The sequence below is a fragment of the Microcaecilia unicolor genome, chromosome 2, assembly GCF_901765095.1.
Source record: "Microcaecilia unicolor chromosome 2, aMicUni1.1, whole genome shotgun sequence".
Lineage (NCBI taxonomy): Eukaryota > Metazoa > Chordata > Amphibia > Gymnophiona > Siphonopidae > Microcaecilia > Microcaecilia unicolor.
The window spans coordinates 616763746-616790107 of NC_044032.1; the positions used below are offsets into that span (position 1 = coordinate 616763746).

Below are 26362 nucleotides of genomic sequence, written 5' to 3' on the forward strand. Positions count from 1 at the left end.
AACTGGCTTGGTATGTCTCGAGGACTGGCTTGAGAACACCTGGTTTAGTTTGATGTCATGGGCATGTCGCTGTGTCCTTCCACATTCCATATAGTTACTTTCTGAGTTGCTGGTTCTTTTTCTTCAAAGCAGCAGTGTTAGAAAAAATTATTTATACCTTAGTTGGCAGTTAAAATCAACAAAATTGTTCACCTTTTTGTTTTCATTTGTATACATCTCTCCTATGGTGGTGATAGACTGTATAAAAAAATTATAAATCCCTTTCAATAATGTACACCAGTCATTATAAACCAAGCAAATCTAAGTGTCCTAACACTGAAACCCATTCAGACATTGCAATGGTGTATGTAAAACATGAAGAGAATAATTTTGTAACAGGTCAGCTATGTTAGGAGGCCAAATGGGTGCCTGTTTTTATAAAGATATATAGGCGCTAATATGTTTTTATACAATTGCCCCACAAAAGCAAACAAAATCATGGCTATAATGTAACTCCACACGTTTATCCAAGGAGATTCTCTCCTCAGCATGGTACCTCCTGAGTTGATGTAAATTCAGAGGCAGCTTCTCTCATTAAAAAAAAAGACTGCAAACACCCACTGTGCTGACCCCCATTTGCATGGAGGTAGATGATAGGTTATATAATAAGACTATAAATCCCTGTAATCCTGTAGTTCCCTGTAATAAACTCTTTCAGAGCACATGTCCAGTGCCCTGTGTCTTAAGGGACGCTTTCTAATGGCTTTCCTTGTTCTCTAAGCTTGTTGAGCAAGTTGCCATCCCTTTCTCTCTCCATCGGGTCTGTAAGAGTTAGTCTGCAACATATCTCCTCTGTTAACTGATACTGCCTATGCTGTATTCTGTTGTATGATCCTTTCAATCTACTGTGACTATATTAAGATTTCACCAGTGTAAAAGGATAAACAGCATTACTCTCAGCGTATTGTTGAATTCCTCCCAGCTTCTCTCTTGCAGGGAGAGAAAGCTGGATGAGAACAGGCTCCCAGTTTGCAAGGCACATCTGAATTGTAAGTTATTTTCCCTTCTTTAATTACTGCATTAAAGAAGATTTTGATTCAAGAGTTCTGAGCCTTCTCATAGCAATGTTCTATATTCTGGTTTTTAAACTGCATGTCAGTCACCTAGTGAGAGTGCAGAACACCCACATAGTTGATATCTCCCTTTCTTCCAGGAGGTTCATAGGGGAAGGAATCAAAGAAGAACCTACTACTTTTAAAAGTGTTGGTGTTCTCCTCCTTCTCATTCCAGACAAATGCAGCAGGGACCTTGCTCTTATCCTAGACAATAGAAAGCCCAAACACCCCCAATCTGTTTTCCTCAAGTCTGGGACAGAACTTTGACTGCTTTCAAAGCAGCATGTCTGGTTTTACATAAACCATTGGCCCCTTATATCCTCTGAATGTAAACTATGGTAAATATATAGGAAACTCGGAAAAAATATAATAAAAAAATCCACTGAAGCAAATTCTGAATGAATAAAGTGCTATGGAGTAGTACACGTCATCTGTCTGCTCAGATTATAGAAGGAAAAGCCTCAAAGAGCTCATGACTCAGTGGTCTAAGGAGCCACTATTAAACTGCTCACCTTGGTTTTCTCCAGAACTTCGGATCCTTAAACATGAAGGACGAAAACTGGAAAGGAGATGGCGCAAATCTCACCTGGTTGAAGATAGGCTAAACTGCAGAAAGCACATGGCAAAGTACCACCAAGCCTTAACAGCAACCAAAAAACAGTATTTCTCTCAATGGATTGCACAGGCTGCCAATTCAACCAAGCAGCTGTTCAGTATAGTAAACAGGGTACTGCAACCCCCACAACAAAACCAGCCTCCCCATTCTAAACTGAACTGCAATGATTTTGCTGCATACTTTGCCAACAAAATTAAAAGTCTCCACCAGGATTTACAGGCAATCCCACCCAGTGCTCAACCAGTCAACCAGGGGTGCACAAACTCGCCCCCTCCCAATAGAGACAGATGGAACTCTTTTAACCTAATGACAGAGGAGAGCCTTGACAAAATCCTAAGAAACCTTCGACCAACTACCTGCTCCCTTGATCCCTGCCCATCAAAGATAGTGCAGCAGGCAAGTATGGGCCTTATAGAAGGCAGTCTATAACAACCTGGGGGATAATACATAAACTAGGGTACTCAAATAGATCACATTAAACCCCACAGTACCCTATATGAATTTGTATCACATATTGTTTAATCAAAAATATCACACTACATACATATATACATATACACACACATATCCGGTGCCTTCAGAACTCACTCATACAAACCTTTCATACCACCACCTTTCAACAATGCACGTAATATGGTGTTACATACACATTATTTTCACATGCTTCAACCTGAATATATAAATCAATGTCCATTTTCTTTGAAGGAAAAATAAGTCTGTTAAATAATCCCACTAACACACCCCAGTCTTACTCAACGCTGACTTCCTCTGTGCTGTGAAATGCAAACAGTTCTTCCTTCGCTGGTGCACACATCCAGATATTCAATTGGGAGCGTGCTAGAGCTCAGTCCTCCCATGTCAAATAGACATTCCCGCATAAGCAGTATAAAGAATTTCATTTGTGGCGATAAGCAGCTTGACAAGTGCTACTGTTGGTAACGGCTAACACACTTCCCAAAACATCAACTGCATTTGCGTTCCCCGATGCGAGACCGCATTTTGGACCTTCCTTCTTCAGGAGGAACAACCCCCAATCCCTATAGCAATACACAAAACCACTGTTTACAGCTTTCTAATAAATTCTTACTACATCTAGTATCAACACTTCAAAAAACCTCTTATAATCAATTATATTGCTGCATACCTTTGGGAATAAGCGTCCAAGCATGGAAGCTAGACTCCACCTCCAAACGTGAATACCAGAACCTCCGGTTACCACACTATTTAAAGAGGCGGCTACACTCACCTGCAAGGAATCAAAAGAGATTACTAAGTCCATTCAACCTCCTGGTTGAGATCCCTGGGAGCCACCGTACCCCATGTAAAAATAAAATGCTGTTCTAAATTAAACAGCTGAGTGCTGACGTCACCTCCATACATAGAAGGGGCAATATCAACCAGTGCCACACACCGAACATCTTCAATAGAGTGATTGTATTTGGTCCAATGCATCACCAAAGGGGCATCCTTCTTCCCAATCCTAAGATTGCTAAGGTGCTGAGCTAATCTAATTTTTAACGCGCGCTTGGTATGGCCAATATAATATAAAGGGCAAGGACATATTATACAATAAACCACCCCTTCACTGATGCAGGACGTATTCTCTCGTAAATAATAATTTTTGGTGGTCCCAGGGATCTCAACCCACTTACAATAGCTGCACCTCCCACAAGGGGAATGCTGACCATCTTGTTTTACTGAACTAGATCTTTTCAATAACTCACCCATATTTGCCTTGCGGGAGTAAGCCACTTTGGGGTGCTCTGTAAACACCGGGTACACAGCAAGCACATGCCAAAATTTATGGATAGTCTTGCCTATTTTAGGAGCAAAATAGGAAAAAAGGTAGTACACAGGCTATATTATTGTGCTCTTGTCTCCTTTTTGGCAAAAATAGCCAGGGTCTATGGGCATATAGCGCACGTTTATACGCCTTCCTTATAAACCACCATGGATAGCCTCTTTGCAAAAACCACTGAGCCATCATTCCAGACTGAACCTTGAAGTCCGACACTGTAGAGCAAAGCCTTCTCAATCTAAGAAACTTGCCGACCGGAACACCTCTCCGCAAAGAAACATGATGAAAACTAGAATAATGCAAGAGTGTGTTCTGGTCAGTCGGTTTTCTATGAATTGTCATGAGAAAACCATCAGATTCTATTCTAACCACCTTAATATCTAAGAAATCAATGACATTTTGCTCTATTCGAAACGTGAATTTTATATGAGGGTCTACTGTGTTCAAGATGTCAATGAACTTCAACAGGTCCCCCTTGGAACCCTTCCAAAACAATATAATGTCATCTATAAACCTCTTCCATAGCACAACCTGGCTGTACCAGGGAGAGGTATAGACATACCTTTCTTCAAAATGAGTCTTGAACAGACAGGCCAGGGACGGAGCTACAGTCGCTCCCATCATGACACCGCATCTAAAATTGTTGCTGAAACTGAAAATAATTATGACAACCCAATATGGAACTGACCCAATATGGACCGTTTTGCCTCCGTGATACCAGTGTGGCCAAGATACGCATCAGCCAACTCAATCACAGTCTGTTGGGGCAAATTGGTATATAAAGCCATGACATCTAATCCCACCATGTATAATTGATCTTCTCCATCAAGGTGCAACTCAACCTGCTCCAACAACTGAATAAAGTGACTAGAGTCTCTAACATATGAAGCCGCCTGACTGACAAACGGTTTTAAATGCCTATCAAGAAATTTAGAGAGAGGCTCAAGGACAGAATTACACATGGACACTATGGGGCGTCGCGCAAAGATTTATGGACTTTAGGGACGAAATAAATGTAAGGAATATGGGGGCACGGGTGACATAAGAACCTTTGTTCTTTCACAGTCAGCACGCTATCCACAACAGCCCTGCTGACTGCCTCATCAATACTTTTTTTCAAAGCCCCAGTGGGGTCATGATCTAAAAGATCATAAAATTGACTTTGACATAGCTGGCAAAATCCCTCATCAATATATTTCCTAGTGTCCATAACAACCGTAAACCCACCTTTGTCTGCTCTTTGGATAGTTAGATTTTTATTATTGGCCAGATTTTGAATACACCGCCGTTGGTGTATGAACAAATTATTATAAGATCTATTTTCAAGATTTTCAATATTAGACACTTCTGCACGAGCCAACCGCTGAAAATCCAATATGGGAGGGGTCCATTGGACCAGGGGGCACCCATCTAGATCTATACCCCGTGCGTGGGAAAAATTCCTCAGTATTTATTACCCTTGCCTTGAGTGTTTCCAAAAAACAGCCGTAACCGCAACTCCCGAAAAAATCTAAACAGACCCTGTCGAGTAGCAAAAGCATCATATCTGCTAGAGGGGACAAAGGAGAGCCCTTTATTTACAAGCTCCTTCTCCTCCCTAGTCAAATCTATGCTAGATATATTAATTATGTTATCGGTTTCTTGGCTACTTTCCTCAACTTGCTTGCCCCTTTGGATCCCTCCACCTTGGGCTCCGTTGATAGCTCCTGCATTTGTTCTGGAAGCTGTAAAAAAGAATTAGACAACGTAGTCTGTCTCCTGTGTCTTACTGCCGCTCGCCCCTGTATCGAGCAATATCGTATCGAACAAAGGGGATTAAAAATAGCTAAATACCAGCGTGATGAGTATGACTACACGAGGGGATACATGTATAGTTGGATGGACAAGCGAAGTCGGGGACGTAAAGCACGATCGGGAGGAAGAAGAGTTAATTTCAAATTCTCTTCCAGTGAGTCATCTGGGGAAGAAGATAGTAGTAAAAAAGAGAAAAAGCAGAGAGAATTGCCCAATAGGTAAATTATTCCACAAATGTCTAGGATGGTAACTGGAATAATGCAGAAGTGTATTCCTGTCTGTGTTTTTTTCTAAACAAGGTTGTAATGAATTTCCCATCCCTTAGGGTGATCAAAATATCGAAAAATGGCAGGGATATGGAATCCATGATCGCAACGAATTGCAAATGTTGGTTCATAAGCCATTCCAAAAAATTATTGAAATCATCCTGTATGCTATTCCATACTAAAAACACATCATCTATATATCTTTTCCAACAAAGGACATTCTGAAATTGAGGCGCTTGATATAAACAATTGTCTTCAAATCAAGGAACATATAGGCATGCAAGAGTCAGAGCCATTGTAGCACCCATCGCTGTGCCAGTTGTTTGTAAATAAAATTTATCTCCAAACTGGAAATAATTTTTCTGTAAAACAATCTGAGCTAGAACAATCAGAAATTCGATTCAAGGTTTGTGCAGGGAAAAGGACTCCAAATGACATTGAATCATCGCAACTGTTTCCTGTTGGGGTATGTTTGTATATAACGCTGAAATGTCCATGGAGACTAAAAAGGCCCCTCACACACTACGTGGACTGAATTGCAAAGCTTTAACCATTGCTGTCGTATCCTGTATATAAGATCTACTTTTAGGAACTTCAGACTTCAATGTGTAATCTATAAAGTCGGACAGAGGCTCCAAAAGCGAGCCAATGCTTGACACTATAGGATATCCTGAAGCGGCTTGTGAGTTCTTGTGAATTTTCGGGATAAAGTAAATCACATGAATCACCGGAGATTGTAAAAGAAATTTATATTCAAACTCAGTACTGATGTTTCTTTCTAAAGCCATCAAATGTTGTATGTATTCAAAAAGTGTCTGAGTCTGATCTTTATCAAGTTCCTGATAGTAGTTTGTATTAGATAGTTGTCAGTGAGCCTCTTGAACATATGCTGTAGTATCCTGCACAGCTATGGCGCCACCCTTATCAGCTCTGCAAATAGTTATACTAGAATCAGAAGCAGGAGACTTCAAGGCTTTCCGTTCTTCTACTGACAAATTATCTGTGCTGTTTACAGGAAACTCCTCAAGATGCTGGATGTCACGTAATACCAAAATTTCAAACACCTGAATGTGGGCATCCACATTGATTTACTCTACTTCTTGAAAGTAGAGACCTGTCCACTCGGAGGGGAATCTTTAAAAAACAAAGATATTTTACATTTCCATACTAATTTGAAAATGCACAATCTAGTCTCAAATAAGGAATATGGTGCTCTTGGAACAAATAACATAGCCCACTGTAGCAAAACTTCTTCCACATGCGTCAAAGGTCTCTGCGAGGGATTCAAAACATTCAGCAGCGTTACGGGGGATGTTTCACGTTTCTTTTGTCTCCCAGTTTGTCCTGATGATTTTGAGGCTACCCCGGGAAAATTTCTCCTGGTTTAACTGTGACACTGTTAGATATCTGTACATGAGATTTCCATACTATTTGGAAACTGAAACATATAAGAGGCTACTTCCCCACAGTCGTTTTCCGCATGTTAGTTTAAACAATGGTTTTGGCTCATATGGACTACTGCAATAGAGTATATCAAGTTGTAAAGATCTAGTCCTCAAAAAAATTACAAACAGTTCAGAATACTGCCGCAAGGCTTATATATGGTAAATCTAAATTTGACAGGGCCAACCCATAACTGAAAAGTCTTCATTGGCTTCCAATTAAGGCGTGTATAGCCTATATAAACTATGCACTCTGGTTTACAGGATTATTTATGACCTGGCTCCAGGTTACATGGCAAAATTAATCAGCCTCCCACTACACAAATCCAACAAGGGAACACGTAATTTTCTCATTCTCCATATCCCTAATTGCTAAGGCCTGAAGTACAAATCCATACATTCATCTGGCTCTAATTATCTAGGTACAAAAATTTGGAATTCATTGCCGACAAACATAAGATGCATGAATAACTATTTAAATATCCAATAACATCTAAAGGCTGCCTTTTTCAAGAAATTCTTCTATGAAGAAACTACATAAGATGCAAGCTACACACATAACATTTTTCCTAATCTCCCATTCATTACAAAATGTTAATGATTAATAGTTAGGTTGTCTGTTGGCCTTTAAACCTGTATTGTAAGCCACATTGAATTGTATAATGTGGGATATAAATGATAAATAAAGCTGGACCAAGTTATCCCTTCCGTACAGGCCAATGATCAATTTCCCTGCGCTGTTCTAAACAGCACTTTAAAATTAGCTCCAGAACAGCGCGGGGAAATAAAGCCCCAATGATCAAAGCATGCAAATGTATCCGTGCTATTAGTTTTGATCATCGGGGCACTTCTACAGGAGGATTGTGCTGGGGCATGTGGACCTCCATCCCCCTCTACCTACCCTTGCACACAAGGGGCTGGAGGATCACCTGACCTCCATCCCCCCCCCCCCCCCGGACACAAGGGGGATGGAGGTCCACCGGACCTCGCTCCATCCCCCCATGCAAAAGGTTTCCCTGATGGCCCAGAGGGCACCCCCTCACCTGCCCTGGTGGCCTAGTACCACCCCAACCCCCCCATACCTTGAAGCAGGAGGAAGGAGTTGCACTACCTCCTGCAAGTGCCGCCTTCAAAATGGTGATGCACTGGGTGGGACTTCAGTACCATAGAAACTCCCTTATATGGTACTGAAGCCCCGCCCAACACATCCAGGGTTCACCGGGTAGGACGCCATTATTTTGAAGGTGACGCTTGCAGGAGGAGGGAGTGCAACTCCTTCCTCCTGCTTCAAGATACTGGGGGGGGGGGGGGTTGGAGGGACAATAGGCCACCAGTGGAGGTGGGGCGGTGCCCACTGGGCCACAAGGAAATATTTTTGCATGGGGGGGGGGGCTGGAGGCCCACTGGACCTCCACCACCTTGTTTCTGGGGGGTGGAGGGGAGATGTAAGCATGCAAATGAATACTGGACAGGGTTCTCCATTCCTCCACAATGCTCTGCAAACCCTAATGCTAGTTCTGAGCTGGTATAGGGTTTGCCGCTGGAGCAGCTCCAGTATTTGGTGCGCTGTCTACCTGGCATTGGGGAAGAATACCTAATGCCCTGTATAGCATGCATTTAGATATTACTTGTGCTCAGAGCTGGAGAGCTCATTGTTATACGCGGTTGCTGGTTCTGATCATAGGGTGCAGGCAAATGCAGGTGCTATTGGCCTCTAGGACCTGCGTTTGCCTTTGATCATCTGCCCGTTAGTGCACCCTGATCAGGTTGGATACACAAGTCTATGTATAAAGTTTGCTAAATCTGAAGCACTACCAGTTTCTCAGCTCTGTAGCTCAAAACTGATAGCAAGGTTTCTCCTAAAATAGGAATGGGGGGGGGGATGGGAATTAAGTATGTAGGCTTACCTTAGTGCTGATCCTAGAAGGGTATACCAGAAAAGCATAGTGTGTAAGCTGCTGCTGCTGCAAAGAAACAGCTGTGTCAGACGTATAAAGAGTTCCCCTGTCTTCATTTGGAAGAGTGGTTTTGACCTAAATGATACTACTTCCTAAAATATTATTCTCTCTTCTTATGCTTCCATTTTGGGTTAGGGACAGGGAGGAAACCTCGTATAGGAGTATCCTGGGGACTTAAATTTGGAGGGCAGAAAGGGCTCACACAGGTTTTTCAAAGTTAACCCTCAGTTAGGGGTAAGGAAGGTGGGGGGGGGGGCAGAGCTGCTTGACCTGGAGATCTATAATGTGGCCTCTCTTATGCAATGGGTGAATGGATTGCATTTGGGATATATCAAGTTTCTACATGGAAGGTGTTTGTGTGGCTGGACCAGAACTGTTTGAGATCTATATCATCTTTCAATTGGCCCAATAGCAGAGAGACTGCCTGTGAGATGAGGTGGGAGTGTTAGCCTTGTTGTCAAAGGCATGGGCTTGGTGGCAAAGGGCCCTGAGAGGAAGAAAAAATTGAACCTCTGTGTCATTTTTAGATTTTTGAGCCAGGGTTAGAACAGTCATGTTTCAAAGGCTGGTCTGGAATGTGGAGACTGTATCTGGAAGATATAGAGGAAATGAGCCCCGGGTCCTTCCCTCTTTCAAGCAGTGAAGAGTAGGTAGGATGTATTCAATGTGCAATTTTTTTCTGTATTTGCAAGTTAGGCACTATGGGCTAGATTCTATATATCATTCTTAAAAAAATTGGTGCTGAAAAAAAAAAGACTAAATTTCCACAAGGTTTACAGAATATGCCAAATGCCCATCCGCTCAATTAAATTCAGTTGCAGGCAGTTACGCCAAGTAAAACTTGGTGTAAATGCTGATGCCTAGATTAGGTGTGGACCAGTTGTATTCTATAACAACTCGCAAGATTTTAGAAATGCCCATTCCATGGCCATGGCCCCTTTTCAACTATGTGTATCACGTTAAAGAATATTCTTAGACAGTAGTGCATGTAAATTATAATTAATGCCAATTACTGTCAATTGCTTGTTAATTGGCAATTATCAGTACCGATTGGCTTGTTAACTTAAGTTGCACGCGTAAATCCAGAATATGACCAGATTTGCTTTTGCAACTTAAGTCGCTCTATAGATTCCGGAGGAATATGTAGAATAAATGGAGACGGACCCTGCAAGGAGGCATTTTTTTTTTTAGTTTAGATAAGTGTTTTATTCAAGTTACTCCAGGGTTAATCAGGTTATTCCATTTGATACAAGCTCAGGGAGGAAAGGACAATGCCTTGACTCAAACAGTTGGTGGAACTGTGGACTAAAGATGTGACAGAACTTGTTATAGATTGGGAGATGGGCTGGCAGCATTGGTTTGAGCAAATATTCAAAGTGTATCAAAATGTGGGACTGCAGGAGATCCAATATAAAATCCTACACAGAGCTTATGTAATGCACCAGCAGGGGGGTTAGATATGGGATGTGGGAAAGGGAAGATTGTATGAAGTGCAAGAAATATGAGTTTCACATTTTTGCATGTGCTTGATGAGTGAAGTTGGAGGAAGATGGTGGAAGCAGTCCAAAATGTTTTACCTTTTAAGTAACAGTAGTGATAAATTGTTACTGTTGGGTTAGGAGGGCCAATTAGATGGAGGGGGAACTTTCAGAGGACAACCGTAAATTTTTGTTGGTGGCCATATTGTTAGCAAAGAAGGGTGTACTCCAGTACTGGCTGCAGGAGTTCCAGCTGACCTGACAATGAGAGACAAGTATGACTAAGTGTGGCAGAATGGGAACTGCTTGAACTCTGGACTTGCCAATAGAGAAACCCATTTATGTCATTTTGGAAGGACTACCTTAAGTGTATTAGGAAGCAAACCATGGGGGAGGGGGAGAATTGGGAAGGCTAGGTTGGGATGCAGAGGAGATGGGTAGATGGAAATATGAAGGACTAAAAAGAACCTGGCAGCGGGAGATTTTGTGGCCCACAGACCTTATTGGTTAGGCATCCGTGAACATAGCTTGTCAGCTGTTTTCACGTATGTTTTTGGTATACATTGTGATAAATAAGAGGCTGTCCTAGCCGGGGCAGGCCACTAGATGGCGCTGTTCCCCTAAAAATGTCCAGGATGTCCGGGGTAGGCCACTAGAGGGCGCTAGGAGAATAGGTGGAGGTCGTTAGGACCGGGGAGAGCCCTGGGAGGTCCACAGGTGCAGGCGGTTATGGGCTGGGTCCTGTGTAGCTATTTAACCACTTTATACCCCTCCTGAGTTGGGAAAGGAAAAGAAGAGAGCTGGTAGCTGAAGAAAGAGAATCCCCCTGGAAAGAACTGGCTAAGCCCTAGGGACTTGTGGTGGACTGTGTGCTCAAGGAAGAAAAACAAGCTTGGGGTAAGAAGTCCCTAAAGCAGTAGTGTTGGACTGTGTAGCCTCAGTACTTAGAGGAACTGTGTGTTCAAAGAAAGGACTGGGAGGCTAAAGAAAGAAAGGACTGGGTGTCCAAGGAAGGAAGGACTGGGTGTCCAAAGAAGAAGTAGGGCTGTGTGTCCCAGTACTGAGAAGCAGGCTGCCAAGCCTGGGGCTAGAAGTCCCCAAATTATTGAGGTTAATGCTGAGCCCAGGAATCTGTGTGGGGAGGCTCAGTGTGAAGATATGTAAATGTATAAAGTATTTAAGCTAGAAGAACTGTGCCCAGGGGGGAATAAAGAATTGCCTGAATATGCTGTTGGTAAGACCTGTTTAATTTTGCCTCTGGAGAACCAGGTCACCCTGAGTGAGAAAAGGTAACATGCTAATCTGCATACAATTTACATACTGAGAACCAGCTCACCCTGAGCTCACCCAGGGGCCCATGAGCTTGAGGTTGGATTGCTCAGGATGCTGGGAAGAGACTGGTTGGAGTCCTGTTCAGAGGCCACAGGCCAGTGAGGCCTGTTGGAGAGTGGGAGCAGAGACCTCATGTTCACAACATGTTGCCTGCTCTATTCGGGCTTAGTTCTCGTGAACTTGGGAGCATAATAGCTTGGAGTGTGCTATTCTCAATAAAGATGTTTTTAAATAAAGTTTTGCTTTCTGTCCATTGGTAGTGCCTTTTTCTTTATCCACTCCTGTTGAAAGCAACCTACAGCTAGGGAATCCCATTTGTTAGACTTCTGATCCTACTTGATCTTGGAGAAAGCCAAGTTACTTACTTATAACAGGTGTTCTCTCTGGACAGCGATATGCAAGTCCACTTCCCCTGTGAGTTGTCTTTTAAACGTAGTCCCTCTCTAAAACTTCCAGAAGTTTAACTAAGCTGAAGAGGCTTTTCCTGTATAGGCTTTGAAAGGTATCACTCAGTTGTGATCTAGATGCCCACGGAGAACACCTGCTACAGGAAAGTAACTAGGTTCTTGCTTTTATAGGTGCATGGAGATTTCCACTCATAAGTACATAAGTACATAAGTAGTGCCATACTGGGAAAGACCAAAGGTCCATCTAGCCCAGCATCCTGTCACCGACAGTGGCCAATCCAGGTCAAGGGCACCTGGCACGCTCCCCAAACGTAAAAACATTCCAGACAAGTTATACCTAAAAATGCGGAATTTTTCCAAGTCCATTTAATAGCGGTCTATGGACTTGTCCTTTAGGAATCTATCTAACCCCTTTTTAAACTCCGTCAAGCTAACCGCCCGTACCACGTTCTCCGGCAATGAATTCCAGAGTCTAATTACACGTTGGGTGAAGAAAAATTTTCTCCGATTCGTTTTAAATTTACCACACTGTAGCTTCAACTCATGCCCTCTAGTCCTAGTATTTTTAGATAGCGTGAACAGTCGCTTCACATCCACCCGATCCATTCCACTCATTATTTTATACACAGCTGCATTTATCCCAGCTCTATTCTCCAGTCTCAAGGGGTCTGATGCCACTCTCTGGCATCAAGACTCTAGTTGCCACACAAGATTTATGCTCTTAAGAAAAGGTTGAGAGATCTCCCTTGGAGTTTAACAGGGCCATTGTAGAGAGAGAACCAAGCTCACACTCATCTTTCCTTGGTTCAGATCATAGCTCCCAGCATTTCTGCCCAGATTTCAACCACGTCCTTAGGACAGTCATCTGGGGGACATGTTGTCTCAATAAGGGTATATTTTGCTTATTAAAATGCAATTTAATATAGTCTTACAGTCTGCATATACTGCAAGGTTCAATGCAGATAACTATATAAGAAGCCAAACAAACATTGGTAAGTACAAAACACCTTATAGCATACCAAAATAGTGCAAAATTAAATATCTTGGTTTAAATGTTTTCTAAAAAGATAAGTCTTTAAACATTTTCTAAATACTATATGAGAACCTATTTTCCTTATGGCAATTGGTACAAAATTCCAAATATGTACAACTTGAAAATGAAGAGTAGCTTATTAAGCTCTTTTCAAATGATAAGGTTTTGGATTGGAAAAAAAAACAGTAAAAGAATTGCTGGCAGATTTGTGGATTTCCTTTACCGAAGAAAATATAATACAGCTTAAATTAGATGGCGCTAGACCAGACATTATTCTGTAAGCCAGAGTGCAGATCTTAAACTCTTCAATGTCGCCTTCGGCACCTAACCATTATACCTCTATTCAGGAAATCTAGACTGCCCCAATTTGATTGTCTGCACATTTTGTCCATTAGATTGTAAGCTCCTTTAAGCAGGGACTGTCCTTCTTTGTTAAACTGTACAGCGCTGCGTAACCCTAGTAGCGCTTTAGAAATGTTAAGTAGTAGTAGTATTCATGCCGCAATAGGGAACCAATGTAGATATTTTAACAGAGGTATGACTCTATCAAAATGATAGGCCGACAAAATCAACCTAGCTGTGCATTCTAATAGTCGATTTAGTGGATATCACTAGTGGAGCTCCCGAAGCGTCCTGAGGAGTTGATATTATGAAGATTCTAACTAGCACTGCTACTCCAAGTAATGGTCAGTAAGAGCAGTGTTTCCCAAATTAGTCTTGAAAGCGTACCTAAACTTTCAGGATATCCATAATTACATTGTATGAAAAAGAAGTGCTTACAAGAGTTTGCAAACATTGGATGTTGAGTCTCATGGTATGTATTGCCACTATCTTGAAATTTTAAAAACTGTGTTCTATGGCTAGATGAAAAGTAAGCACCATGGAGGGTGGTGGAGACAAAAACAGTAACGGAATTCAAGAATGCATGGGATAGACAAAAAGGATTCCTATAGAGAGAGAGAATGGCATCAAAAGAAAAATTAGCCGTGCTTAGGCAGCAGATCCAGTAGTTGGAAATGTAAGGCTAGTACTGGGCAAACTTCTACACTCTGTGTCCCATTTATGGCTGGACAGATCTGATAGGGCTGGAGTAGGCTTCAATGGCAACTCCAGTAGTTGAAAATTAAGCCTGTGTCAGGTAGTCTGTGCCCTGAAAATGGCAAAGAGAGATCAAGATCAAACATGCATATGTTATCATATCATATACTATGAGTTTATCTTGTTGGGCCAACTTTTATCTGCCATCATCTTCTATTTAATCGGATCATAAGAGAGACCATGGCTTAAAGTCAATAACACCCTCAAGCGCAACTTTATAGTGTACTTGCTAATCCTCAACAGCTGGGAGATGGAGTTAGAGGCAGTTGTGTCACTTGTCTGTCCAGAACTTTGAAGCAAAAACAAGTAAAAGCACAAAAGGAAAAGAAGAAAAGAGGCCAGCACTGCAGCTTCATCAAGTCTAGGTTTCACCTGTATCACTTGAAGTATTGGTCTTTTTAATGTATTTAAACTAATTTCCAAATGTACTGTATATACTGCCCATCCCAAATTAGATTGCAGTTGTTTGCAAGAATAAGTTATGATTTTCAATGAAATAAACACTAACGTTTATTAATTTATTACATTTATACCGTTTAAAAAAAAGCTTTAAAAATAAATTAATACTGGCCTTTTTGAAGGAATTCACTCAAGTCGTTGTACAGCAACTGTAACTAGACCTAGGCAACTTACAAGTATAGTGACAATATGACCATAATGAAATGCTCAGACATCAGCATAGTAAACTTGGAACTAGGCAAATTACATCATTGCAATAAAAATAACATGATACAGTGTCAGCACAACACACTCAGACATAGTAAAATATTCATAGAGGCATGACATGCTTGATGTCAAAACAATACTGTACACATTAACATCTTAATAAACAAAAGAGACGTGGAGTTGGAAAATACAGGCAGACGAGATAGGGTTTGAGAAATGAAGTGGCATAGGTAAAAGTGGATGCCTAATATGAAGGACCGATTACATGTACCATCATGTTGGATGTGTGCAATTGATTTCAGAGCGTGTGTGGTATACTGTGCTGTGTGCAGTTTATCTCAGGAGGTGTGTGATTGGCAGTGAAGTTGCCTCACCCATAAAATAAAACCAGTAAAATATAATAAATGAATGCAATCTAATACTAAAAATAAAATATTAGATTATAATCTCCTAATTAATAACTCAGGAAAATGTAAGTAAATTAAAGTATTTCATTTTCATATTTTCTTACTTAGAAATGCTACTTTACTACTACTACTACTATTTAGCATTTCTATAGGCTACAAGGCGTACGCAGCGCTGCACAAACGTAGAAGAAAGACAGTCCCTGCTCAAAGAGCTTACAATCTAATAGACAAAAAATAAAGTAAGCAAATCAATCAATGTGTACAGGAAGGAGGAGAGGAGGGTAGGTGGAGGCGAGTGGTTACAAGTGGTTACGAGTCAAATGCAATGTTAAAGAGGTGGGCTTTCAGTCTAGATTTAAAGGTGGCCAAGGATGGGGCAAGACGTAGGGGCTCAGGAAGTTTATTCCAGGCGTAGGGTGCAGCGAGACAGAAGGCGCGAAGTCTGGAGTTGGCAGTAGTGGAGAAGGGAACAGATAAGAAGGATTTATCCATGGAGCGGAGTGCACGGGAAGGACGAGTGTGGAGAGATACTGGGGAGCAGCAGAGTGAGTACATTTATAGGTTAGTAGAAGAAAGGGCGGGTAGCAAAGAGAAATATAGCATAGCTAAGGCCTCAACGCTTATAGAGCACCATCTGGAAGTTCCACATATGAGGAAACCAGTATACACTTGTTATAGAGCCACAACATTTTTTTATCATTGACCTTCTCACACAGACTTAATGAAGAAAAAAGAGAGCTACCAAAAAATCCTCAAAATTCACAAAAACAGGAGAAAAAGGTCACCCCCCCCCCCCAAAAAAAAAACTGGATATTAAGCCAAATCCCATGCAATCTTCAAATCAATTGTGAGTACAAAAATACAAAAACATGCAGTTCCAAGAGAAATTCAAAAACTTAAAAACAAAACAAAACAAGTGTACACACCATATAAACCAAATATAAAAATACACCAAACTTAGCATGAAAAGGAAACGAAGACACCAAATGCTCCATCAAACTTCAAAGGTCCACATGCAGGATCAAATGTACATGACACAACTTCTCATATTGCTCCTCGCTGCACACACTAGAGAATGACACAGGGACGGGGACCTGCAGTAACCACAGGGATGGGGATGGGGACAGAGCCTGTGAGGACGGGGACAAACTTTGTCCTCATGTCACTTTCTACTTTGAAGCCTGTTAATGAACTGGACAGCTATTCATGTTTGATTGATGCAGCCAACACTATTTTTATTTTTTGGAAAAACATGCAGGCCACAGCTAGCAAAATTTGCATGGAGGCTCCTGCACATCCTGCTACCAGCACATCTTCTAATAAGACATCTTCTATTGCAGGAGGGACACGAAGACAGGAGAGCTAGACTGAATCCTGAGATTGTTGATACTTCTAATGCCCTATGAAGCACTGTTACGATTTTTTAATTTGTGGATGAATATTTTTTCCCTCTAGGGCATACAGAAAAGGTTGTATTTTGTATCCCTGAAAATTTTAACAGGGTGGATTAGGATTCCTTGGGGGTAGTAGAAGTCAGAGAAGAAGCATGGAACAACGGAGGACAGGCGCGCGCGGCACCCCCCCCAGCGGCATGCACTCGGGGGTTCCTTCGCGGGGGTGTCCTTTCGCCGGGAGGGGTCCACGCTGCATCGGGGGGGCGCTGCACCCGGGGGTGGGGCGCATCGGCGATCCGCCCCAGGTGCCAGCCCCCCCAGGAACGCCACTGCACTGTTGTAAACTTCCCACTAGTGTAGTTACAGTAAAATGAAAGTTAAAATGTTTTAATATGAAGTCTGTTTTAGAGCTGTTTGCTTGCTCTCTTCTTTGCAATGTGTTAATGAACTGTAAAGATTGTTGAGCCATTCAGAAGACAGGATTCTCATTCCAGCTTCTATGCCTGGTTTATATTGGGGGGTTTTTAAATGGAATATTTATGATTGCTTTGAAGTTTTGCAAGTATTTCTGAACACAACTTTAAAACGTGTCTTAATTATAGAGAACAGCTGATTAACTTGTGTTTGCCTTCCTGTAGAAAACGTAGCCGATTAGAATATACATGCATTATCACAAAATAATAGCAACAGGTAATTCAGTTTCTGTTATTGGCCAGGAAAACAAGGCCTTGGATAATTTAAAGTTGTGTGTTTTTTGTTTAAAAGACCTCGTTATAAACATGTGATGCAAGTGGTGAGATGTTTTACTTCACCTCAGTTATAGATTCTGATACTACCCCTTCTGACAGCATTCAGATTTACACAGTTTCTGTTTAGCTGTCAAAACATTTAATTATATCATGCCTGAAGGTGTAATGGTGTGAAATAAATCTGGAGCTCTGCATAAACATTTGGTGAGTTGCATGTGCTACCAAGTTACAGTTGTTAGCAATCAGCTAGTAGAGAAACGCCCCTTCCCCCAAACCAAACCTTTCAGTGAGATGGTACAGGGCAGCACTGGTGCAATGAATTGCTGATTCCTTGTAACACAGCATGTAGTAAAGTCTCCCCAGGCTTTGTAATTTCTGTTTTGTGAACTAAAGTGATAAACCAGGGTGGTGATAGATTATGTATGTTAGCATGCTGGATTTTACTGGTTTAAAGAAAAACCTGATTCAGAAAAGAGGGGGGGGGGAGATCTTAGTTACAGTAACATAAAAATTACTGAGAAGACCCAAAAGAATGACTCCAAAACAGCATATTTTTGTAATTGTCTTTATTTTCTGCTTAAGACTTTTGAATCCTCAGCTGTCCTAGTGGCTTAGTGAAAGTGTTCTGCATGGCCATAAGAAGACTTGGTTGTCATTTCCAAGGCCAGTTAGAAACATAGAAACATGACGGCAGATAAAGGCCATATGACCCATCCAGTCTGCCCATCCTCTGTAACCCCTAATTCTTCCTGTTCCTAAGCGATCCCACATGCTTATCCCATGCCTTTATAAATTCTGGAACAGTCCTCGACTCCACCAACTCCACTGGGAGGCCATTCCATGCCTCCACCACCCTTTCTGTGAAATAATACTTCCATAGGTTACTCCTAAGCCTATTCCCTCTTATAACATAGTAACATAGTAGATGACGGCAGAAAAAGACCTGCACAGTCCATCCAGTCTGCCCAACAAGATAACTAATATGTGCTACTTTTTGTGTATACCCTACTTTGATTTGTACCTGTGCTCTTCAGGGCACAGACCGTCTAAGTCTGCCCAGCACTATCCCCACCTCCCAACTTTGTCATATTGCCCCCTCATTTCAGAGCTCTCCTTCATTTGAAAAAGGCTCTCTTCCTGTACATAAATGCCCTTGAGATATTTAAATGTCTCTATCATGTCTCCTCTCTCCCTCATCTCTTCCAGCATATACATGTTGAGGTTCATAAGCATGTCCCTATCATTTTTGCATTCAAGACCGCTTACTAATTTCGTAGCCGCCCTCTGGACTGACTCCATCCTGTTTATATCTTTCCGTAGGTGTGGTCTCCAGAACTGCACACAGTACTCCAAATGAGGCCTCACCAGAGACTTATACAACGGCACTATCACCTCCTTTTTCCTGCTGGTCATGCCTCTCTTTATGCACCCAAGCATCCTTCTGGCTTTGGCTGTCACTTTTTCTACCTGTTTGAAAGCTTTAAGGTCATCCAACACAATCACACCCAAGTCCCGCTCTTCCTTCGCACACTGAATCACTACACCCCCTATACTGTACCGTTCTGCTTCTTAGCCCAGTAAGGACTGAGGATTAATGATGATAGGTGTATAATGTTTTCTGGAAGTATGACATTCTCTATAGAGAAGTGTGGAGGATAGTTTTGTAACAGGCATTTTCAAAATATGTGCCTATTTTATAAAGGCTTTAAGCAATGTAATTTAATGAAACTTGAATGCAGAATTCTCTGGACCTTAGCAGAGAAACTCAATGGCATCCATTGCTTATCCCATCAAGATTTATTTTCTCACTTCGTCATTGGTCCTGCTTTTGTTAAGGAAAACTTTTGAAAACTTTGCTATCCAAATTTTCATTTATAAACCAAATATCAATTTTCAATAGTCTTATTAATGCACTCATCTGATCATGTTGGCTGGGGGGATCTCTGTTCCGACATGAATTATGTTTTGCAGCACACTGTCTCAAGGAAAAACCTCCAATGTCTTCGCCAGACCCATCATGCCGACTCTTCCATTGTCAAAAACAGAGAAACCCCCCCAGCCTACTAGATCAGATAAGCGCATTAATAAGACTGTTGAAAAATTGATATATATAGTTTATAAATGAAGATTTGGATAGCAAAGTTTACAAAAGTTTTATTAAAAAAGGTTTTCTTGAAAAATAAAAGGAAGACCAATGACGAAGTGTGAGAATAATTTTTGATGGGATAAGTAATGGATACCATTGAGTTTCTTTGCTGAGGTCCAGAAGAAATTTATTTATTTCTTACATTTGTATCCCACATTTTCCCACCTATTTGCAGGCTCAATATGGCTTACATAATACTGTAGGTGTACGCCAGCCAGTAAAGAACAAATACAAAGTGCTATTATGGTAGAATAGATGTGTTACAGACATATTTGGGAATCATAGCGAGGAAGAGTTGCTTTGAGTCCAATTCTAGCTCTAGTTAGTTGTGTAGCAGGATTCAGGCTTTTAGCAGGGCCGTGCCGATGCGGTAAGCGAGGTAAGCGCCGCAGGGGGGCGCCCACCTCTGGAGGGCGCCGCCGCGGTGCTCACCCTCGCCCCGGCGCCCCAGCCCAATCGTGGACTTCGGACTTCCCTGCTGCCCTCACAAGCGTAGCGCTTTTGCGAGGCAGCTCGGGCTCTCCCTCCTTCCTTCCTTGGTTCCCGCTCTGGCTCCCCGATCAGCAGCCCCCCCCCCCCCCCCGCGTGTTTTAACCTTTACTCTCCGACGTGGCAGCGATGTCAATCAATGAAGAACGCACAACAGACTCGCTTCCAGCTTCTCTCTTCACACAGTGTCCCGCCCTCGCGGGAACAGGAAATGCATCATCGCTGACGCTGAAGGCGGGACACTGTGTGAAGAGAGAAGCTGGAAGCGAGTCTGTTGTGCGTTCTTCATTGATTGACATCGCTGCCACGTCGGAGAGTAAAGGTTAAAACACGCGGGGGGGGGGGGCTGCTGATCAGGGAGCCAGAGCGGGAACCAAGGAAGGAAGGAGGGAGAGCCAGAGCTGCCTCGCAAAAACGCTGCAGCCTGCCACATGTAGGGGGGAGGGCAGGGGAGAGGAGAATTGTTGGCCATGTATGGATGCAGGGCAGGGAGAGAGAAGAAATCACTGGACAGGAGGGGAGAGGGCAGAGCAGGGGAGAGAATTGCTGACATGGATGGAGGGGAGGGCAGGGAAGAGAGGAGAATTGCTGGGCATAGATCGAGGGGACAGGGGAGAGAGGAAATTATCTGGAGATAGATGGAGGAGAGGGCAGGGGAGAACGGAGAGTTCCTGGACATGGATGGATGGAGGGGAGGGCAAGGGAGAGAGGAGAATTCTGGACATGGATGATGGGAGATGGGAAGATGGGATCCGGAGATGGGAAGGCGGTAGAACAAGAGGACATGAAATGAGATTGAAGGGGGGCAGACTCAAAAAAGATGTCAGGAAGTATTTTTTCACGGAGAGGGTGGTGGATGCTTGGAATGCCCTCCCGTGGGAGGTGGTGGCGATGAAAACGGTAACGGAATTCAAACATGCGTGGGATGTGCATAAAGGAATCCTGTGCAGCAGGAATGGATCCTCAGAAGCGTAGCCAAAATTGGGTGGCGGAGCAGGTGGGGGAAGAGAGGTTGGTGGTTGGGAGGCGAGGATAGTGGAGGGCAGACTTATAAGGTCCGTGCCAGAGCCGGTGATGGGAGGCGGGACTGGTGGTTGGGAGGCGGGAAATACTGCTGGGCAGACTTGTACGGTCTGTGCCCTGAAAAAGACAGGTACAAATTCAAGGTAAGGTATACACATATGAGTTTGTCTTGGGCAGACTGGATGGACCATGCAGGTCTTTTTCTCCCGTCATCTACTATGTTACTATGGATGGATGAATGGGGACAGGGGAGAGAGGAAATTTTCTGGAGATGGATGGAGGAGAAGGCAGGGGAGAACGGAGAGTTCCTGGACATGGATGGATGGATGGAGGGGAGGGCAAGGGAGAGAGGAGAATTCTGGACATGGATGGATGAATGGGGACAGGGGAGAGAGGAAATTTGCAGGATATGGGTGGATGGATGGAGGAGAGGGAAGGGGAGAATGGAGAGTTGTTGGACATGGATGGATGGAGGGGAGGGACGTCAGGAAGGAGATGCACATGGATGGAGGGGAGGGAAGAGAGGAGAAATGCTGGACATGGATGGAGTGGAGGGCAGGGAAGAGAGGAGAAATGTTGGACAAGGATGGGGGGGAAGGAAAGATAAAGGAAGGAGATGCACACGGATGGAGTGGAAGGGAGAGAGGAGAAATGCTGGACATGGATGGAGGGGAGAGAAGACAATGGTTGAAGATGCACATGGATGGAGGGGAGGGGAGGGGAGTGAGGAGAAATGCTTTATATGGATGGAGGGGAAATTGCTGAATTTAAAGGCTGGATTGGAACACTTTGAGGGCAGATGCTGAAACTGGAGAAAGGATAGGGTGGTAGACAGGACGCATAAGGACACAGAAAGATGGTGGACATGGTGAGAGAAAAAAATATCAAATGGAAAGAAGACACTGGGACCAAAGCTAATAGAAAAACTAAATGCTCTGACAGCAAAGGTAGAAAACATTTTGTATTCAAAATTTATTAATTGGAATATGTCAGCTTTTGGAAATGTACATCTGTGATATTTTGCATGTAAGTTTCAATGTTTCTAGTCTTCCGCCAGGGTCGCTTTACTCATACTACCCCTCTCCTCAAGACCCTTCACTGGCTCCCTATCCGTTTTCGCATCCTGTTCAAACTTCTTCTACTAACCTATAAATGTATTCACTCTGCTGCTCCCCAGTATCTCTCCACACTCGTCCTTCCCTACACCCCTTCCCGTGCACTCCGCTCCATGGATAAATCCTTCTTATCTGTTCCCTTCTCCACTACTGCCAACTCCAGACTTCGCGCCTTCTGTCTCGCTGCACCCTACGCCTGGAATAAACTTCCTGAGCCCCTACGTCTTGCCCCATCCTTGGCCACCTTTAAATCTAGACTGAAAGCCCACCTCTTTAACATTGCTTTTGACTCGTAACCACTTGTAACCACTCGCCTCCACCTACCCTCCTCTCTTCCTTCCCGTTCACATTGATTTGATTTGCTTACTTTATTTATTTTTTGTCTATTAGATTGTAAGCTCTTTGAGCAGGGACTGTCTTTCTTCTATGTTTGTGCAGCGCTGCGTACGCCTTGTAGCGCTATAGAAATGCTAAATAGTAGTAGTAGTAGTATTGCTGCATGCTGAGTCTGACTTCTTGTATTTTGCCTTCATATCTGTTAAGCCATGTGTTTTTCATGTGTGATCAAGATGCAGTATTCTGCTAGCGTGAAGTATTTGCAGCCCTTTTTGTTTTATTTTGGTTTCACTAGGTTGTGTACTGGTGTTTTAGAGCCCGGTGTAATTATAGTGCTGCCTTTCCACACATAAAGGTTGAAGCTCGTCCTGTCCTTGGAATTAGTGCTGTTATGGTTTGGTAAGGCTGTGTTTTGCACAAGTTTGTATATAGTGTTTTGCAGTGGAGAGATTGTGTGTTGGCCTTACTGAGGTGGCACCAAAACACCAGAAAGGGTGTACAGCGTAAATCATGACACACTACCTCTTGAAGGATCTACATATGGTCGTTAATAAAAGGAGCTCATTGTGAACACTAGCCACCCTAAAAGGGTGTTTTTTGGCTCTACACGTATCATGATATTATGATCCCTTGTTTCATATTGTTGACGGTCTGCATGTTCCGTATGGTGGTATATTGGTGTGTTAGGGTCTTCCCAGTGTAATATTTATGGTACAGTAAGGTTCTGAGTGTGTTTTTGCACAAAGTTGTGCATAGTGTTTTGCAGTTGAGCGATTGTGTTTAGTATATGCTTTGAGCAACCACTTTATTCTTTGACATATGATACATATCTAATATCTAAATTTAATAAAAGGTATTAACTGTGACTTTTATTTTTACTTATTTTTTTTCTGTGTGTTGTCAAACACTTATGGAGGTAAGCTCCGCCCCTGGCCCACCCCTAACCCCGCCCCCTTTAGCCTCCCCAAACAGTTGGGCCACCGACCGCCTATGGCAGGCACGGATGGGAGGGCAGAGAGACAGGCATGGATGGGAGGACAGAGAGGCATGGATGGGAGGGCAGCAGCAGGGCCCAGGGAGAGGACAAATTGCTGAAGGGGAGGGGAGAGAGGAGGATTGCTAGCTATGGATGCAGCAGGGAAGGGCAGAGAGGGACAAGGATGGACCTGGGGGCCCAGGGAGAGTACAATTTGCTGGAAATGGAGGGGAGGGGAGAGAGGAGGATTGCTGGCTATAGATGGAGGAGGGAAGGGCAGAGAGGGACAAGGATGGACATGGGGGCCCAGGGAGAGGACAAATTGCTGGAAATGGAGGGGAGGGGAGGGGAGAGAGGAGGATTGCTGGCTATGGATGGAGGAGGGAAGGGCAGAGAGGGACAAGAATGGACATGGATGGGAGGGCAGGACCCAGGGAGAGAGAAGAAATTGCTGGAAATGGATATAGAGCAAGAAATGAAGAAGAAAGGAGGAAAGTAAAGAAATAAATGGAAAGGAAGCCCTGGAAATGGAGTTAAGAGGACAGATAGCAGCAGACTCAGATACTGGGCCAGCATGATCGGAAAAAGAAAGTCACCAGACAACAAAGGTAGAAAAAAATCATTTTATTTTCATTTAGCGTTTGGAATATGTCCACTTTGAGAATTTACATCTGCTATCTTATTTTGCAATGTATAGCAATTTGTTTCTAAGAATATTGCTGACAATTCCTGTCAGTGTGGCAAGTGGTGAGCGATCATTTTCACCGGGGGGGGGGGGCGTGATCATTTTCACGGGGGGAGGGGGGCGCCAACTGATAGTCTGCAGGGGGGCGCCAGAGACCCTAGGCACGGCCCTGGCTTTTAGGTTATGTCAGTAAAGTATGCTTTTTTTGAATAGGTAGGTTTTTAATGATTTCCTGAAGTTTAGATGGTTGTATGTTGTTTTCACGGCTTTTGGTAGTGCATTCCACAGTTGTGTGCTTATGTAGTAAAAGCTGCTTGCATAAGTTGATTTGTATTTGAGTCCTTTGCAGCTTGGGTAGTGAAGATTTAGGTATGTTCTTGTTGATCTGATTGTATTTCTGGAAGGCAGGTCTATGAGCGCTGTCATATATCCTGGGGCTGCGCCGTAGATAATTTTGTGGACCATGGTGCAGATTTTGAAGGCGATACGTTCTTTAATTGGGAACCAATGCAGTTTTTCTCGGAGGGGTTTGGCACTTTCGAATTCTGTGTTCAAGTTCCCTTCAACTACTTTGCTTATAGTTCTTGTTGGGGGTTTGATTGAGAATTACTGGTTTCCTAAAAAGTATTTTATAAAGGCTACATATGCACGTATTTATCTTTCATAAAATAGGCAGTGTCATAGAAGTACTCTTCACATAATGTTATCCTTGCTCTGAGTCAGGTTCAGTGGTGTGCAGGTATGCATAAAATTTATAAAGTTTGCACAGATCTCACAAGTCCACCACTGGTCCTGAGAATGCTTACACTAGGTCTGTGTAAAAGCTCATGTGTTGTCGTGTGTGCATATACACCCATGCAGTATTAGGACAGTCATTTTCTGAGTTTAAAACATGATTTACATGTGAAAATGCTTTATAATGTTATCCTCAACTAAAGTGCAAGCTCCAAGACAAGACAGTGTAGTGGAGGCAGCACTGCTGGGGGAAGGGAAAGGGCTCCTTCCTTTGCACACTTGGTGGCAGGCTCTAGAGGAAGTTGCAATTTGTGGCCACTGGCCTTAAGGACTTTTACTGCTATAGATATGTTACTTGAGGCTTGGGAGTTATGTTTATAAAATAGTGAAAATTCCAGGGCTGTTGAAAATGAAGGCTTATGGCACCAGAGCTGGAAATCCAAAAGAGCAAAGAGAAATGGGTGACATGGGAGATGAGGGCTATTAAATCTTTTTTTTTGTTACATTTGTACCCTGTGCTTTCCCACTCATGGCAGGCTCAATGCGGCTTACATGGGGCAATGGAGGGTTAAGTGACTTGCCCAGAGTCACAAGGAGCTGCCTGTGCCGGGAATTGAACTCAGTTCCCCAGGCCCAAAGTCCACCACCCTATCCACTAGGCCACTCCTCATATTTGTTTCTTAGGTGCCCTTTTACAAAGGCTCGTAGGCGCTTATGCACATCCAACTCGCTTTAAATTGGCACTACCGCCCAGCTCATGAAAAATGTCAGGAAGTATTTATTCACGGAGAGAGTGGTGGATACTTGGAATGCCCCCCCGCGGGAGGTGATGGAGATGAAAATGGTAACAGAATTCAAACATGCGTGGGATAAACATAAAGGAATCCTATTGAGAAGGAATGGATCCTCAGAAGCTTAACCGAGATTGGGTGGCGGAGGCGGGGCTAGTGCTGGGCAGACTTCTACGGTCTGTGCCCTGAAAATGGCAGATACAAATCAAGGTAAGGTATACACAAGAAGTAGCACATATGAGTTTATCTTTTAGGGCAGACTGGATGGACCATGCAGCTCTTTTTCTGCCGTCATCTACTATGTTACTATGTTACCATGTGCCCCGGGCGGTAATTCCATTTTTGACATGCACCCAAAACACACGAGGAAATATTTTCTATTTTCTACCATGTGGCACTTACCTGGTGGTAATTGGCAGTTTATGCACGCTGGCCTCTTACCGCCTGGTTAGCACGTGAGACCTTACCTCTAAGTCAATGGGTGGCAGTAAGGTCTCAGCCTGGAAATGAACGTGTGCTGGTTTTAATTTTGCT

General features: G+C 43.1%; 1 protein-coding gene across 1 annotated transcript in view; it reads left to right on the top strand.

Moving 5' to 3' along the window:
- Window positions 1–26362, top strand: part of LRBA (LPS responsive beige-like anchor protein) — a 1257537-nt gene that overhangs the window by 1041655 nt on the left and 189520 nt on the right.